This window comes from Choloepus didactylus, chromosome 14 (assembly GCF_015220235.1).
Source record: "Choloepus didactylus isolate mChoDid1 chromosome 14, mChoDid1.pri, whole genome shotgun sequence".
In the NCBI taxonomy this organism is placed as follows: Eukaryota; Metazoa; Chordata; class Mammalia; order Pilosa; family Megalonychidae; genus Choloepus; species Choloepus didactylus.
In genome coordinates this window covers 330,433-347,904 of record NC_051320.1, presented here as the reverse complement: position 1 = coordinate 347,904, position 17,472 = coordinate 330,433, and positions in this window count along the sequence as shown.

The window sequence follows — 17,472 nt, the reverse complement described above, 5'->3', positions numbered from 1 at the left end:
AAAACACCATAGAAGTGAATGAAAGCTGTATTCAGCTTAGTTTTCAAAATGGAGCAACATAATTCTTTCACAGTGTTCCAACTCACTGTAAAAGGGATATTTCAGCATGAAAATCACCACAGAAATGAATGAAAGCTGTATTCAACTTAGTTTTGAAAACAAAACAACATACTGCTTTTGCAGAGTTCTGAGTCAATGTTTGCAAAAAATGATTTTTTTGGCCTGGAAAAACACTGCAGAAGTGAATGAAATGTGTACCCAGCTTGCTTTTCAAAATGGAGCACCGTATTTCTTTCAGAGAGTTACAAGTCTCAGTTGGGAAAGGTGATTTTTCAGACAGGGAAAACACCATAGAAATGAATGAAAGCTGTACTCAGCTTGGTTTCAAAATGGAGAAACAGAGTTATCACAGTGTTCCAAGTGAAAGTTTGCAAAAATATGATTTTTCAGCCTAGGAAAACACCATAGAAGTGAATGAAAGTGTATTCAGCTTAGTTTTCAAAAAGGAACAACATACTGCTTTCACCAAGTTCCAAGTCAATGTTTGCAAAAAAGTGATTTTCAGCATGGTAAAACACCCTAGAATTGAATGAAAGATGTATTCAGTTTAGTTCTCAATATGGTGCAACACACTGCTTTCTTAGAGTTACAAGTCTCTATTTGTAAAAAAAAAAAAAAAAAGTGACTTCCCAGACCAGGAAAACACCATATAAGTGAATGTAAGCTGCATTCAGGTTAGTTTTCAAAACGGAGCAACATAATGCTTTCACAGAGTTTCAACTCACTGTTGTCAAAAGACTGATTTTTCAGCCTGTGAAAACACAATAGAAGTGAATGAAAACTGTATTCATCTTATTTTCCAAATAGAGATAACTGCTTACACAGAGTTCCAGGAGAGTGTTAGCAAAAAGTGATTTTTCAGTCTAGGGAATGACTGTGGAAGTGTATGAAAGCTGTATTCAGGTTAGATTTTGAAATGGAGCAACATATGGCTTTTGAGGAGTTCCAAGTCACTGTTTGCAAAAAAGTGGTTTTTTGGTCTGTGAAAACACCATAGAAGTCAATGAAAGCTGTATTATTCTTAGTTTTCAAAACAGAGCAACATATTGTTTTTGGAGAGTTCCATGTCTGTGTTTGCAAAACAAATTATTTTTCAGCCTGGGAAAACTCCTTAGAAATGAATGAAATCTGTATTTAACATAGTTCCCAAAATGCAGCAACATACTGCTTTCCCAGAATTACAAGTGACTGTTTTCAAAAATGTGATTTTTCATTAACGGAAAACACCAGAGTAGTGAATGAAAGCTTTATTCAGCTTAGTTTTCAAAATGGAGCAACATGATGTTTTCACAGAGCTCCAAGTGACTGTTTTCAAAAAAGTGACTTTTCCGACTCTGAAAACACCATAGAGGTGAATGAAATCTGTATTCATCTCAGTTTTCAAAACAGAGCAACATACTACTTTCACAGTGTTCCAAGACACTTTTGGCCAAAAATGAGTTTTCACGCTGGGAAAAAACATTAGAAATGAATGAAAATTTTATACAGCTTAGTTTTCATAACAGAGCAAAATACCGCTTTTGCAGATTTCCAAGTCAATGTTGGCAAAAAAGTGATTTTCAGCATGTTAAACAGCATAGAAGTGAGTGAAAGCTGTATTCAGCTTAGTTTTCAAAAACATGCAACATAATTCTTTCAATGTATTTGAAGTCACTATTTCTAAAAGGGATTCTTCAGCAGGGAAAAACAACGCAGAAGTGAATGAAGTATGTATACAGCTTAGTTTTCAAAACAGAGCAACATACTGCCTTTAGAGATGTCCATGTCCCTGTTTGTAAAAAGAGTGATTTTTCTGACTGGAAAAACACTGTAGAAGGGATTGAAATCTCTATTCATCTTAGATTTCAAAACAGAGCAACATAGTTCTTTCACAGTGTTTCAAGCCACTGTTTCCAAAAGGGGTTTTTCAGCATGGAAAAACACCACAGAAGTGAATGAAAGCTGCATTCAGGTTAGTTTCAAAACAGAGCACATACTTCTTTTGTAGAGTTCCAAGTCACTGTTGCAAAAATTGACTCTCAGCATGGGGAAACACAATAGAATTGATTGAAAGCTGTATTCTGCTTAGTTTTCAAAACAGAGCAACACTTCTTTTGGAGAGTTCCAGGTCTCTGTCTACAAAAAAGAGATTTTTCTTACTGGAAAAACACCATAGAAGGAATGAGAGCTGCATTCAGCTTAGCTTTCAAAATGGAACAAAACACTGCTTTAGCAGAATTCCAAGTCACTGTTTCAAAAAAAGTAATTTTTCAGTCTGGGAAAACACCTTTGAAGTGAATGAAATCTGTGTGTAGCATAGTTCTCAAAACAGAGTAACAGAATGCTTTCACAGAGCTCTAAGCCACTGTATGCAAAAAGGTGACTTTTCACACTGGGAACATGCCATAGAAATGTATGAGAGGTGTTTTAATCTTTGTTTTCAAAACAGAGCAACATACTGCTATCACAGAGATCAAAGTCACTGTTTGCAAAAAAGTAATTTTTTCAGCCTGGGTAATCACCATAGAACTGAATGAAGGCTCTATTCATCTTAGTTTTCAAAATGGAAAAAACTGCTTTCAGAGAGTTCCATGAGACTGTTTGCAAAAAAGTGATTTTTCAGCCTCAGAAAACAACATAGAAGCAAATGAGTGCTGTCTTCAGCTTTGTTTTTGAAATAGAGAAACATACTGCTTTAGCAGAGTTCTGAGTCACTGTTTGCAAAAATGTGATTTTTCTGCCTGGGGAAACACCACAGAACTGAATGAAATCTGTTTACAGCTTAGTTTGAAAAACAGAGCAAAATTCTGCTTCCAAAGATTTCCAATCAATCATAGCAAAAATGATTTTTCAGCCTGGGAAAACACCATAGAGATATATGAAAGCTGTATTCAGCTTATTTTTCAAAATGGAGCAACATGCTTCTTTCTAAGTGTTCAAACTCACTTTGTAAAAGGGATTCATCAGCATGGAAAAACAATGCAGAAGTGAATGGAATATGTATACAGCTTAGTTTTCAAAACAGAGCAACATACTGTCTTTGGGAATGTCAAGTCCCTGTTTGTAAAAAAAGTGATATTTCTGACTAGAAAAACATCATAGAAGTGAATGAAAGCTCTATTCAGGTTAGATTTTAAAGTATAGCACCATACTTCTTTAGGAGATTTCCAAGTCACTGTGTGCAAGAAAGTGATATTTCAGCCTGGGAAAACACCTTAGAAGTGAATGAAAGCTGTATGCAGCATAGTTCTCATAACAGGGCAACATGCTGCTTTTGCAGAGCTCCAAGTCACTGTTTGCAAAAATGTGATTTTTAAGCCTGGGAAGACAGTGTAGAAGTGAATGTAAGCTTATTCAGCTTAGTTTTCAAAAAGAAGCAACATACTGCTTTCACAATGCTTGAAGTTAGTGTTTGAAAAATGTGAATTTTCAGCCTGTTAAAACACCATAGAAGTGAGTGAAGGCTGTATACAGCTTAGCTTTCAAAATGGAGCAACATATTGCTTTTGCAGGGTACCATGTCACTGTTTGCCATAAAAGATATTTTTCAGCCTGTGAAAACACCATAGAGGTGACAAAAAGCTGAATTCAGCGTAGTTTTCAAAAAGGATCAAAATACTTCTTTTCCAGAGTTCCAAGTCACTGTTCACAAAAAAGTGATATTCAGCATGGGAAAACATCACAGAAGTGAAAGAAAGCTGAATTCAGCTTAGTTTTCAAAATGGAGCAACATAATGCTTTAGTAGAGTTCCAAGTTATGATTGCAAAAAAGTGATTTTTCAGACTGGGAAAAACCATCAAAGTAAATGTAAGTGCATGCAGCTTAGTTTTCAAAACAGAGCAACATACTGCTTTAACAGAGTTCCATGTCACTGTTTGCAAAAAAAAAAAGTGAATTTTCAGCCTTGGAAAACACAAAATAAGTGAATGTAAGCTGTATTCATCCTTAGTTTTCAAAATGGAGAAAACTTCTTTCACAGCATTGCAAGAGACTGCAAAAAGTGATGTTTCAGCCTGGAAAAACCATGGAAGTGAATGAAATCTGTATTCAGCTTAGTTTTGAAAATGGAACACCATTCTTCTTTCACGGAGCTCCAAGTAACTATATGCAGAAAGGTGATTTTTCAACCTGGGATAATGCCATAGAAGTAAATGAAATCTGTATTCATCTTTGTTTTCAAAATGGAGCAACATACTGCTATCACAGAGATTGAAGACACTGTTTGCAAAAAAGTGATTTTTCAGCCTTGGAAAACAACATACAAGTGAATGACAGCTGTATTCAGCTTTGTTTTCAAAATGGAGAAACATACTGCTTTAGCAGAGTTCCAAGTTGCAAACAGGTGATTTTTCTGCCTGGGAAAACACCACAGAACTGAACAAAAGCTGTGTACAGCTTAGTTTTAAAAACAGCACAAAATACTGCTAACAAAGATTTCCAAGTCAATGTTTGCAAACAAAGTGATTTTTTTCAGACTGGGAAAACACTGTAGATATGAATGAAAGCTGTATTCAGCTTATTTTTCAAAATGGAGCAACATACTTCTTTCTAAGTGTATGAAGTCACTGTTTGTAAAAGGGATTCTTCAGCGTGGAAAAACAATGCAGAAGTGAATGAAATATGTATACAGCTTAGTTTTCAAAACAGAGCAACATACTGCATTTGGAGATGTCCAAGTCCCTGTTGGTAAAACTAAGTGATTTTTCTGACTGGAAAAGCACTGCAGAAGTGAATGAAAGTGCTATTCAGCTTAGATTTCAAAATGTAGCACTGAATTCCTTTAGGAGATTTCCAAACCATTGTGTGCAAAAAGTGATATTTCAGCCTGGGAAAACACCTTAGAAGTGAATGAAAGCTGTATGCAGCATAGTTCTCATAACAGGGCAACATGCTGCTTTCGCAAAGCTCCAAGTCACTGTTAGTGAAAAAACTGATTTTTCATCCTAGGAAACACCATGGAAGTGAATGAAATCTGTATGCAGCTTAATTTTGAAAATGGAGCCACCTACTTCTTTTGCAGAGTTCCAAGTGACTGTTTTCATAATTGTGATTTTTCATCCTGGGAAAACACCTTAGGTGTGAATGAACTCTGTCATCAACATTGTTCTCAAAACAGGGCAACATGTTGCTTTCACAGAGCTCAAAGGCAGTCTTTGTAAAAAAAGTGATTTTTCCACCAGGGAAACCAATAAGTGAGTGTAAGCTGTATACATCTTAGTTTTCAAAAGGGAGAAAACTGCTTTCACAGTGGTCCAAGAGATGGTTTGAAAAAAATTTTTTTCAACCTAGGAAAACACCATAGATATGAATGAAAGCTATATTCAGCTTACTTTTCAAAACACAGGTACATAATGCTTTCACAGATTTCCAAGTCACCATTTGCAAAAAAGTGATTTTTTCACTTCAGAAAACACCATAGAAGTGATTGAAATCCCTATTCAGCTTTGTTTTCAAAACAGACCAATATAGTTCTTTCACAGTGTTCCAAGTCACTGTTTGCAAAAAGGATTTTTCAGCATGGAAAAACACCATAGAAGTGAATGAAATCAGTATTCAGGTTAGTTTCAAAACAGCACATAGTTCTTTTACAGAGTTCCAAGACACTGTTGCAAAAAAGTGACTCTCAGCATGGGAAAGCACAATGGAAGGGAATGAAAACTGTATTCTACATAGTTTTCAAAATGGAGCAACACAGTGCTTTCAGAGAGTTCCAAGCCTATCTGAAAAAAGAGATTTTTCTTACTGGATAAACACCATAGAAGGGAATGAAAGCTGCATTCAGCTTAGCTTTCAAAATGGAACAAAATGCTGCTTTAGCAGAATTCCAAGTCACTCTTTGGAAAAAAGTGATTTTTCAGTCTGGGAAAACACCTTTGAAGTGAATGAAATCTGTGTGCAGCATAGTTCTCAAAAAAGAGCAACATAATTCTTTCACAGATCTCCAAGTCACTGTATGCAAAAAGGCGATTTTTCACCCTGGGATAATGCCATAGAAGTGTATGTAAGCTGTATTCATCTTTGTTATCAAAACGGAGCAATGTACTGCTATCACAGAGATTGAAGACACTGCAAAAAAGTGATTTTTCAGCCTGGGTAAACACCATAGAAATGAATGAAGGCTCTATTCAGCTTAGTTTTCAAAATGGAGAAAACTGCTTTCAGAGAGTTCCATAAGACTGTTTGCAAAAAAGTGATTTTTCAGCCTCAGAAACAACATAGAAGTGAATGGCAGCTGTAATCAGCTTTTTTTTTATTTTAAATTTTGTCAATTATATATATATATTTTTTATTTTTTTATTTTGAAATAAATTCAAAGTTATAGCAACAGTCGCAAAAACAATACTAACCCCATACGACGAATTCCATCATATCCTGACCCCCTCCCCCGATAGCTCAATCCACCAACTTTAACATACTGTCACATTGCTATTTCTTTCCTCCTTCCCTCCCTCCCTATCTATCATCCATCATCTATTGCTCTGTCTTCTGAACATATGAGAGCTAGCTGCACACATCCTTGAACATACACTATAATTCACGTATACACTTCCCATGAACAAGAACATCCTTTTATGCAATCCCATTAAGCACAGCTACGAAGTACAAGAGATTCAACAATGATACAAAGCTTACATTCTATATTTCCTTTACCAAATGTCTCAACTGTGTCCCTTTGAACCACCTGTCGTCTATTGTCCAATCCCATCCAAGTTCATCCTTGGCATTCAATTGTGATCTATTTAGACTGTCTTTTTTTTTCAGTTGTGGAAACATATATACAGCCTAAATCTTCCAATTCTACACCCTCCCTAGACTTCCATTAGTGGGATTAATCACCTTTAGAATGTTGTAATGCCCTTTCCCACCATCCATTACTAGAAATTTCCCTTCACCTTAAACAGAAACTCCACACTCATTTCTTAACTCCCCATTGCCCCTTCCCCCATTTCTCTTAACCCGTACTCTACATTTCATCTCTATGGTTATATTCTCTGATAATTCCTTTGTGTTTGCTGCGGGGGTTAAAATTAACCTCTTAAATCCATATCAATCTTTTTTTTTGATACCACCTTCACTTCAATAGGACACATAAACTATGTTCCTATACTCCTCCATTCCCCCACCTTTATATAGTTGTCTAAAATTACATATTTTACACTGAGTTCAAAACCACTGATTTGTCATTAGAGTTTGTGTAATTTATATCATGTAGGAAGTAGATAGTGGAGTTACAGTTCAAAAATTATTGACTTCTATTTGTATTCCATTGTGGTTGGAGAATGTGCTTTGAGTATATTCAATTTTTTTTTTTTTAAATTTCTTGAGGCTTGTTTTATGTCCCAGCTTATGGTCCCTTCTGGAGAAAGGTCTGTGATCACTAGAGAAAAATGAGTGTCCTGGTGCTTTGGGATGTAAGGTAATATATATGTCTGTTAAAATTCTCTATATCTCTTTCTCCTTTCTTTGTTTCTCTGTTGGTAGGGCTTCCTTTGGAATCTGAAGTAGGGCAGGTCTTTTATTGGCAAAGTCTCTCAGTTTTGTTTGTCTCTGAAAAATTTAAGCTCTCCCTCGAATTTGAAAGAGAGTTTTGCTGGGTAAAGTATTCTTGGTTGGAAGTTTTTCTCTCTCAGAATTTTAAATATGTCATGCCACTGCCTTCTCGCCTCCATGGTGGCCACTGACTGAGTAGTCACAACTTAGTCTTATGTTGTTTCCTTTGTATGTGGTGAATTGCTTTTCTCTTGCTACTTTCAGAACTTGCTCCTTCTCTTCAGTATTTGACAGCCTGCTCAGAATATGTCTTGGAGTGGGTTTATTTGGATTTTTTCTATTTGGAGTTCACTGAGCATTTATGCTTTGTGTATTTATATTGTGTAGAAGGTTGGGGAAGATTTCCCCAACAATTTCTTTGAGCATTCTTTCCAGACCTTTACCCTTCTCTTCCCCTTCTGGGACACCAATGAGTCTTAAGTTTGGATGTTTCATTTTATCTATCATATCCCTGAGATCCATTTTGATTGTTTTAATTTTTTTCTCCATTCTTTCTTTTGTTCTTTCATTTTCTGTTCTGTGGACTTCTAGGACACTGAGACATTGTTCAACTTCCTCTAATCTTGTACTGTGAATAGCCAGAGTCTTTTTAAATTAGCCAAGAGTTTCTTTTATTTCCATGAGATCTTCTATTTTTTTATTTACTCTTGCAATGTCTTCTTTATGCTCTTCTAGGGTCTTCTTTATGTCACTTATATCCTGGGCCATGGTCTTCTTGATGTCCTTTAAATCCTTTGTCATGTTTTTGTTCTTTAATTGTAGTTCTTTGATTAATTTTTCTAAGTACTGTGTTTCTTCCAATATTTTGATTTGGGAGTTTGGAGTTGGATTCTCCATATCTTCTGGATTTATCATATGCATTAAGATTTTCTGTTGTTTTTGGCTTCTTGGCATTTGCTTTGCTTGATAGGGTTCTTTCAAGTTGTAAAAAAAAAAAGATACCAATCTAATTTTTTGGAAACACAGTCTGTTGGCATACACTTTAACCAGCAGATGGCATCTGTGGGTTACCTATATGCCTCCAGTCAGTTTTTCCCAACTCTGTCTCTGTGGTGTGTGGGGAAATGATTCTTGTGGGGTTCAGTTGGAGAACTCAGTTTGGGTGTGTTGCTGGAGCTGTCCACCCTGAATGTGGGGCATGTGTATAAGGTTGCCAGGGAGGAAGGGCAGTTTTAATATTCAAATCCCCCAGGTTCCTGGAGATTCAAGGCTGCTGCAAGAGTCTAAGCATTCATTTCAGTTTTGCCCCAGATTTTCTGTCACTGACCCACATACCACTGGCATTGACATAGTGTCCCTGGGTTTTCCAATTGGGCCTCCCTTCTCAGCTGTGATCTTCCAGGACCTCTGCTGAGGGAAGGCTGTGCATGTCATCCCTCAAGCTAAGCCTCAGGCCACCAGACCATGCAGGGAGGCTGTCTGTCTGATGCAAAGATTAGCCTTTAATTCTTGACTGGTGTAAGTTCTGAATGAAAGGCAGGGACTAAAGCTGGGCCCCAACCTTTTCCTCTTTAGAGAAGATGGATGCCTTAGGGGGAGGTCATTAGCATTTCAATGGTCTCTCTCTGCCTGTGCCACACCCTTGTCTGGGTCACAGAATTGGGAATTCAAAATGGCTGAGGCTTTCTCCACTGAGTTGAAAAAGGAACAGAGATCGTCTGAGGAGACCCTCCAGCTTTCCAAGGTTAGTCATCACCCAAAGCCTCTGTCTACTTGTTGGGGATTCACACCTCATAGTGAGCAGTTCACACTCACTAATTAAAACACCAGTTGGAGCTCAGCTGAGCTATATTCACTCACTAGGAGAAAGCTTCTCTCTGGCACCATGAAGCTATGGGGGAGGGGTCTCCCAATTTGGATCCACAGTTCCTACTTACAGATTTTGTGCTGTGACCTCAGGCATTCCTCCCAATTAATGTTGGTGTATGATGATTGGACGCTCACGTCTGTCCTCCTGCAGTTATTCTGGATTATTTACTAGTTGTTTCTGTTTTCTTTTAGTTGTTCCAGGGGGACTACTTAGCTTTCACTCCTCTCTATGCTGCCATCTTGGATCCTTCAGCTTACTTTTCAAAGTGGAGCAACATAATGCTTTCACCGAGTTCCAAGTCACTGTTTGCAAAACAGTGATTATTCTGCCTGGGAAAACACTACAAAACTGAATGAAAGCTGTATGCAGCTTAATTTTAAAAATGGAGCAAAATACTGCTCTCACAGATTTCCATGTCAATGTTAGCAAAAAACTGATTTTTCAAACTGGGAAAACACCACAGAGATGAATGAAAGCTGTATTCCTCTTAGTTTTCAAAATGGAGTATCATATTTCTTTCACAGTGTTTGAAGTCACTGTTTGTAAAAGGGATCCTTCAGCATGGAAAAACAGCATAGAAGAGAATGAAATCTGTATACAGGTTAGTTTTCAAAATAGAGCAACATACTCCATTCGGAGATGTTCAAGTCACTGTTTGGAAAAAAAGTGATTTTTCCCACTGGAAAAACACCATATAAGTGAATGAAAGTGCTATTCAGCTTAGATTTCAAAATGTAGCAACACACTTGTTTAGGAGATTTCCAAGTCACTGTGTGCATAAAAGTGATTTTTCAGCATGGGAAAACACCTTAGAAGTGAATAAAAGCTGTATGCAGCATATTTCTCATAACAGAGCAACATGCTGCTTTCACAGAGCTCGAAGTTGTTGTTTGCAAAAAGTGATTTTTCAGCCTGGGAAAACAGATTAGAAGTGAATGTAAGTTTACTCAGCTTAGTATTCAAAACAGAGCAACATACTGCTTTCACAGTGTTTAAAGTCAATGTTTGAAAAAAATGATTTTTCAGCTTGGGAAAACACCATAAATGTGAATGAAAGCTGTATACAGCTTAGCTTTCAAAATGGAGAAACACATTAATTTCACAGAGTTCTATGTTACTTTTTGCCAAAGAAAAAAAATGATTTTTTAGCCTGGGAAAACACCATAGAAGTGAATGAAAGCTGAATTCAGCTTAGTTTTCATAAAAGATCAACGTACTGCTTTCACAGAATTCCAAGTCATGATTTGCAAAAAAAAGTGATTTTTCAGCATGGGAAAACACCATAGAAAGGAATGAAATCTGTATTCAGCTTAGGTTTCAAAACAGAGCCACACACAGCTTTCAGACAGGTACATGTCTCTGTTTGCAAAAAAAGTGATTTTTCAATACTGGGAAAAACCATCAATGTGAATGAAACTGTATTCAGCTTAGTTTTCAAAATGGAGCAACATACTGCTTTCCCAGAGCTCCAAGTTGCTGTTCACAAAAATGTGAATTTTCAGCCTCTTAAAACACTAAATAAGTGAATGAAAATTTTATTCATCTTAATTTTCAAAATGGAGAAAATTGCTTTTGCAGATTTCCAAGAGACTGTTTGCCAAAAATTGATTTTTCAGCCTAGGAAACCACCACAGTAATGAATGAAATGTGTATTCAGCTTAGTTTTAAAAACGGAGCCACCTACTGTTTTCACAGAGTTCCAAGTGACAATTTTCAATATCATGGTTTTTCAGCTTGGGAAAACACCATAAAGGAGGATGAAAGCTGTACTCAGCTTAGTTTTCAAAACTGAGCAACATACTGCTTTAGCAGATTTCCAACTCACTGTGTGCAAAAAAAGTGAATTTCAGCCTGGGAAAACACCATAGAAGTGAAAGAAGCTGTATTCAGCTTAGTTTTCAAAGTGGAGCAACATATTGCTTTTGCAGAGTTCCATGACAGTGTTTGTGAAAAAAGTGATTTTTTGGCCTGGGAAAACACCACAGAAGTGAAAGAAAGCTGCATTCAGCATAGATTTCAAAGCAGAGCAAAATACTGCTTTAGCAGAATTCAAAGTCACTGTTTGGAAAAAGTGATATATCAGCTTTAGAAAACACCTTAGAACTGAATGAAAGCTGTATGCAGCATAGTTCTCAAAATACAGCAACATAATGCTTTCACAGAATCCCAAGTCACTGGTTGAAAAAGGTGTATTTTCAGCCTGGGAAAACACCATAGAGGTGAATGTAAGCTGTATTCAGTTTAGATTTCAAAAATAGCAACATACTGCTTTCAGTGTACTCCAAGTCATTGTTTGCCAAAAAGTGATTCTACAGCATGGGAAAACATCATAGAAGTGAATGAAAGCTGTATTCAGCCTTATTTTCAAAATGGAGCAACATACAGCTTTCATAAATTTCCAAGTCACTGTTTGCAAAAAAAAAAATGGTTTTTCAACCTGGGAAAACCCCTTAGATGTGAGTGATACTGCTTTTGCAGAGGTTCATGTCACCTTTTGCAAAAATGTGATTTTTCCACTTCAGAAACACCATAGAAATGAATGTAAGCTGTATTCACCTAAGTATTCAAAACAGAGTGACATATTGCTTTCACAAAGTTCCAACACACTGTTTGCAAAAAGGGATTTTTTGACCTGGGAAAACACCATAGAAGTAAATGAAAGCTGTATTCATCTTAGTTTTCAAAACAGAGAAAGCTGCTTTCACAGAGTTTCATGCAATTGCTGCAAAAAAATTATTTTTTAGCCTAGGAAAACACCATAGAAGTTAATGAAAGCTGTATTCAGCTTAGTTTTCAAAATATGGGAACATACCTCTTTCACAGAATTCAAAGTCGCTGTTTGCAAAAAAGTGATTTCAGCTTTGGGAAACAACCTAGAAGTGAATGAAATCTGTATTTAGTCTAGTTTTCAAAATGGAGCAACATACGATTTTTGCAGGGTTCCAATTCACTGTTTGCAAAAAGGTGATTTATCAGCCTCAGAAAACACCGCAGAACTGAAAGAAAGCTGTGCTCAACATAGTTTTCAAAGAGGAGAAACATACTGCTTTTGCAGAGTTCAAAGTCATTGTTGGCATTATAGTGATTTTCAGCTTTGAGAAACACCATAGAAGTGAATAAAGCTATTCAGCTTAGTTTTCAAAAGGGAGCAACATACTGCTTTCACAGGGTTCCAAGGCACTCTTTGCAAAAAGTGATTTCACAGCTTTGGAAAATCCCATAGAAGTGAATGAAAACTGTATTCACCTTAGTTTCCAAAATGGAGCAATACACTGCTTTTGCAGATTTCCAAGTCCTTGTTGGCAAAAAAATGATTTTCAGCATGGGAAAACACCATAGTACACAATTTAATTTTCAAAATGGAGCTACATAGTTGTTTCACAGTGTTCCAAGTCACTGTTTGTAAAAGGGATTTTTCAGTGTGGGAAAATACTACAAATGATAATGAAATCTGTATACAGCTTAGTTTTCAAAACAGAGCAACATATTCCTTTCAGAGAATGACAAGTCTCTGTTTGCAAAAATGTGATTTTTCATTCTGGAAAAACACCTTATAAGAGAATGAAAGCTGCACTCAGCTTAATTTTCATAACAGAGCAATGTAATGCTTCAGCAGAGTTCAAAGTCACTGTTTGAAAAAAGAGATTTTGCAGTCAGGAAAAACACCTTAGAAATTAATGAATGCTCTATGCAGCATAGTTCTCAAGAGACCAACATATTGCTTTTGCAGAGCTCCAAGTCAATGTTTGCCAAAAAGGGAATTTTCTGCCTGGGAAAATGCCATAGAAATAAATGTAAGTTGTGCGGGACACTGTTATCGAGTTCTGACTTGGCGGGCCTGGGCCAGGGGAACTGATCAGCCCCTAGGAAAGGTAGTGGGGCACGGGTGGTTGCGCCCTCCACGGCCCCCCGGGCCTGAGAAAGTGGAGCCGAATGCAGGCCCCATTTCCTCACCCCAAAGTAAAAACCATTGGGGAGGGCTTGCCGGAGAAAACCGCCCCCTTTACCTTGCCCACCCACTCCCCGTTACCGGAGTAACTCCCGCCCCTTTTCAATCAACCTCCGCGCTCTCTCAGAACCAATCCAAGCCTTTAACCCCTACAGCTACCCCGCCCTCTAAACGGCCCAATATAAGCTTGTACTCTCCCCTAATAAACTCTCTCTTGGTTTTCATCATCCTAAAAGAAACGTGTCCCGCCTGTTCCTTTCTCGCCGCCCTCCATACTTGCACGCCTCCCGCCGGGGACCTGGCCAAGTCCCCCGCCTCGCCCTCGCCTCCGGGAAAGAGCCCCCGCCGCCGGTACCCTCGGAGCAATCCTGAGAGCCTAGGATTTAGCAACCGGCCGCCACCCTCCCCCAGACGAATCAACTGCGACCGCAACTGGCGCCCAACGTGGGGCACCTGGAATTAAAAGTCCTCTCTACGCAGCAGTCCAGTAAAACCACCCGCTCGCCCGGACGCCTCTCCAGCTCCCCTTCTCCTCGCCTGCAAAGTAAGGGCCGCCTCTCCCTCGCCGCCCCGCGGAGCCGCCCCTCCCTCGCCGCTCCACGTCTGGGGCCGCCTCTCCCACGCCGCTCCGCGCCCGGGCCGCTCTTCCTTTCCTGCATTAACCTGGCTTTTGCCCCCGACTACCTTTCGTCTTCTCTTCCTATGTCCCCCCATTCCTCCTAACACTCTTCCTCCAGTAGCTTTCCCTCTTCCCCTCCATTACTTTGCTGTGGTCCTTTGTGTCTTTGTTTCTTTGTTTTGCGCGGTGTGCCTCTTTGCGACCGCCCCCCCTCAAACTGCTCTCGCTACTAGAGGCTCCTGCCTTCTATTCTCGCCGTCTCCTTCGGCCTCGCGGCCACGGTTTACCTCATTTTCTTTACTCAATAATCAACTCCCCTTCTTTTGTCTTTCTTTTTTTAACTATTTAAAATATATAGTGTGACATATATAAAAATTAAACTTTTGCTTATTCATTCAAGCTACTATTACTATACATACTATCTTATAAATTAGTTTTGGATTAAAAACCAGCTAAAATATTGTGAAATAAGATATGTTTCATTGGTGGGGAAGTGAATATGAAAATGATACAGTTCAATATCTTAGTTTAATGGCTAAGAAGAAATACAGTTTATCAATAGTATATTAATTTTTTCTTACACTAATTTTATCCCTTCAAATTAAATTAGTAACCCATTTATAGTTATGGAAAAAGTACCCTTGGTACTTAACTAACTAGCTTTTCTTAACTGATTTGGATTAAAAACAAAAACTGCTACATCAGAAACATGTTAACATAATCAAAGGAAACAGCTGTTTACAAAAAAGGAGTCATTATAAATAAGTAAATGGAATTCAAATGTAAAGCTATCTTTTGTTTCTCACAGCTAATATCATTCTATCAATATTCGGACTTAACGGAAAATAAAACTCAAACCTCAGTATATCTGTTAAGATCCAATAATAGTTATGTCCACATCAGGAAAGAATAAATAGCAAATTTACAAGTCAGGGTTTTGTTTCTAACTCTACTGTGACAAAAAAAAAAGAAAATCATTCTTTAGCATAAAAAGGCTCCCTGCTGTCTTTATTATAAATATAAACACAGGAAAGTTTATTTGAGCTGGAGTCCCTACTATGAATTAATTGTAAAGATGTGTGAAATCAACATATATTCACTTACTGATAGGTATTGCCTTAACCAAAAGCTGGCAATCTTTAATTACACAAAGAAATGCTTATTTCTGACATGTATAAACAGAATTTTAATGGACAGGTTTTATAATTTTCCTTCTTCACTCACACATTGGCCAACATTGGCCAGCAATAGATCTCTGCAGTAGCATAAAAACTATTCAAATAATGATAACATGCATATATCCAAGTAACCTGTTCTAAATTCCAAAGCAAAGCAAAAAAAAAAAAAAAAAAAAAAAAAAAAAAAAAAAACAAACATTAGAAAGACTGTCTACTTATCTCTCTCATTAATCTTCTATTAATGTGTCTACTCTCAAATCTCAGAAAAATATTTTCATAATTACCAAAATTAACAAAATAATTAGATGATCTGTAGATTTTAAAAAATGACTGATACCATCAATCATACTGCAATTCCCCCTATGAGCACTACTGTACATACTGGGGGTGTGAAACATTATCCACTAATTGGAAGCCTCCTGTTCCTAATCATTACCTTACCTTAAAGTGGGCCCCTACAGGGTGCAAACTCCCTACAGTTAACTGGCTCGGCCAAGAAAGTGAGGGATCCTGCACACATCTTAATCTTACAGTGCAGCTCCCCACTGATCCCTCCTGGTTACTCGGTCAAACTTGGGGCTTCAGAATCTATGAGAAAGGAGCCGACCGAGGATCACTTATTCTCATAAAAAAGGAGGCTGTAAGCCAACCATGCCAAAATACTGCATTAAAAACACCCTCTGGCATAGGTCCCAACCAAGTCCTTAACCCCCTTTTTCCACAGCCTTCCAGCCGCACCTCAAGTACAAGCAGCGCATCCGGAAACCACACCTCAGCTACAAACAGCGCATCGCCAACCCCACCACCCCAACCTTTTCTGCCCCCCTCTCGTTACTCCTCTCCCCTCCTCGGCCTTATCCAAGCAGTCTTCACCTCAGTGAATTCCTCCAACCCTAATCTTACCTCCTCTTGGCTTTGCCTCTCCACTTCCTCCCCCCTGTATGAGCCAGTTGCCTCCAACCTCTCCTTTTCAGAAAACACAGAGGACAGCCCCTCGGAATGTAATTGGAATACCTCGGCCGTCCCTCTAACCTTTCATTCAGTCTCCTTTACAGGAAAGTGCATCCACCCTCGCTCAAGTAACTCTCCCAACCTCACAGCTTGCGCCGACTACTCATCTCCCAGCAGCTCTGCAAAATTTCTTATTCCCCACAACTCCTCCCAATGGCTCTGCTCCTCTACAGGACTTACCCCCTGCCTTAATGTGCAAACCCTCAATACAACTCATGAAACTTGCCTCCTAATTGTCCTTATCCCTAGGGTCTTATACCACAGCGAGGAAGATTTCTTCCTCCGCCTGGAAAGAACTGCAGTTCCTGCCACTCTGCAAAAGCGAGAACCCATCACCGCCCTCACAATTGCCTCCCTCCTAGGTCTTGCAGGCGCTGGCACCGGAATCGCTGCACTAGCCAGTCAAGGCTCCGCCCTAACTCACCTCCGGGCGGCCGTTGACGAGGACATTCGTCACCTACAAAACGCTATTTCTTATCTTAAAAATTCTGTCAATTCCCTCTCTGAGGTCGTACTCCAAAACCGCCGAGGTCTCGACCTTCTCCTCCTCAAAGAAGGAGGCCTCTGCGCCGCCCTAGGGGAAGAGTGCTGTGTATATGCCAATTCCACAGGTCTCGCCGAGGACAGCCTAAAAAGGTCCGAGAGGGACTGGAACAACGCAAAAAAGACCGTGAAGCCACCAGCTATTGGTCCCACATCTTTACCCCCCTCCTCCCATACCTCCTCCCTCTCATCGGCCCCCTACTAATGATTATTCTAGCTCTCACCTTAGGACCCTACATTATCCGCAGAATTGTCCAGCTTGTAAGGAAACAAACGGATGCTATTTTTTCCTCGTTCGTGCAAGTCCAGTACTAGCGACTCGCCACCTCTGACGCTCCCTACTCCGAGATGACAACCTACCCTCCGCGACCTCACCGCCACCGGTCAACCCGCCGACCGCGAGGCCCTTCTCGATCGCCTGAACATCGCACCAACCTCGAGCTCCAGCCTCTCTAACTACCATCTACCCCTATCCCTTCCCCCACCTCCCCTTTCCCTCATCCCTTGGCGGATCTCTCCGGTAAGCTTCTTCCTCTAATTAGAAAAGAAGGGGGAAATGCGGGACACTGTTATCGAGTTCTGACTTGGCGGGCCTGGGCCAGGGGAACTGATCAGCCCCTAGGAAAGGTAGTGGGGCACGGGTGGTTGCGCCCTCCACGGCCCCCCGGGCCTGAGAAAGTGGAGCCGAATGCAGGCCCCATTTCCTCACCCCAAAGTAAAAACCATTGGGGAGGGCTTGCCGGAGAAAACCGCCCCCTTTACCTTGCCCAC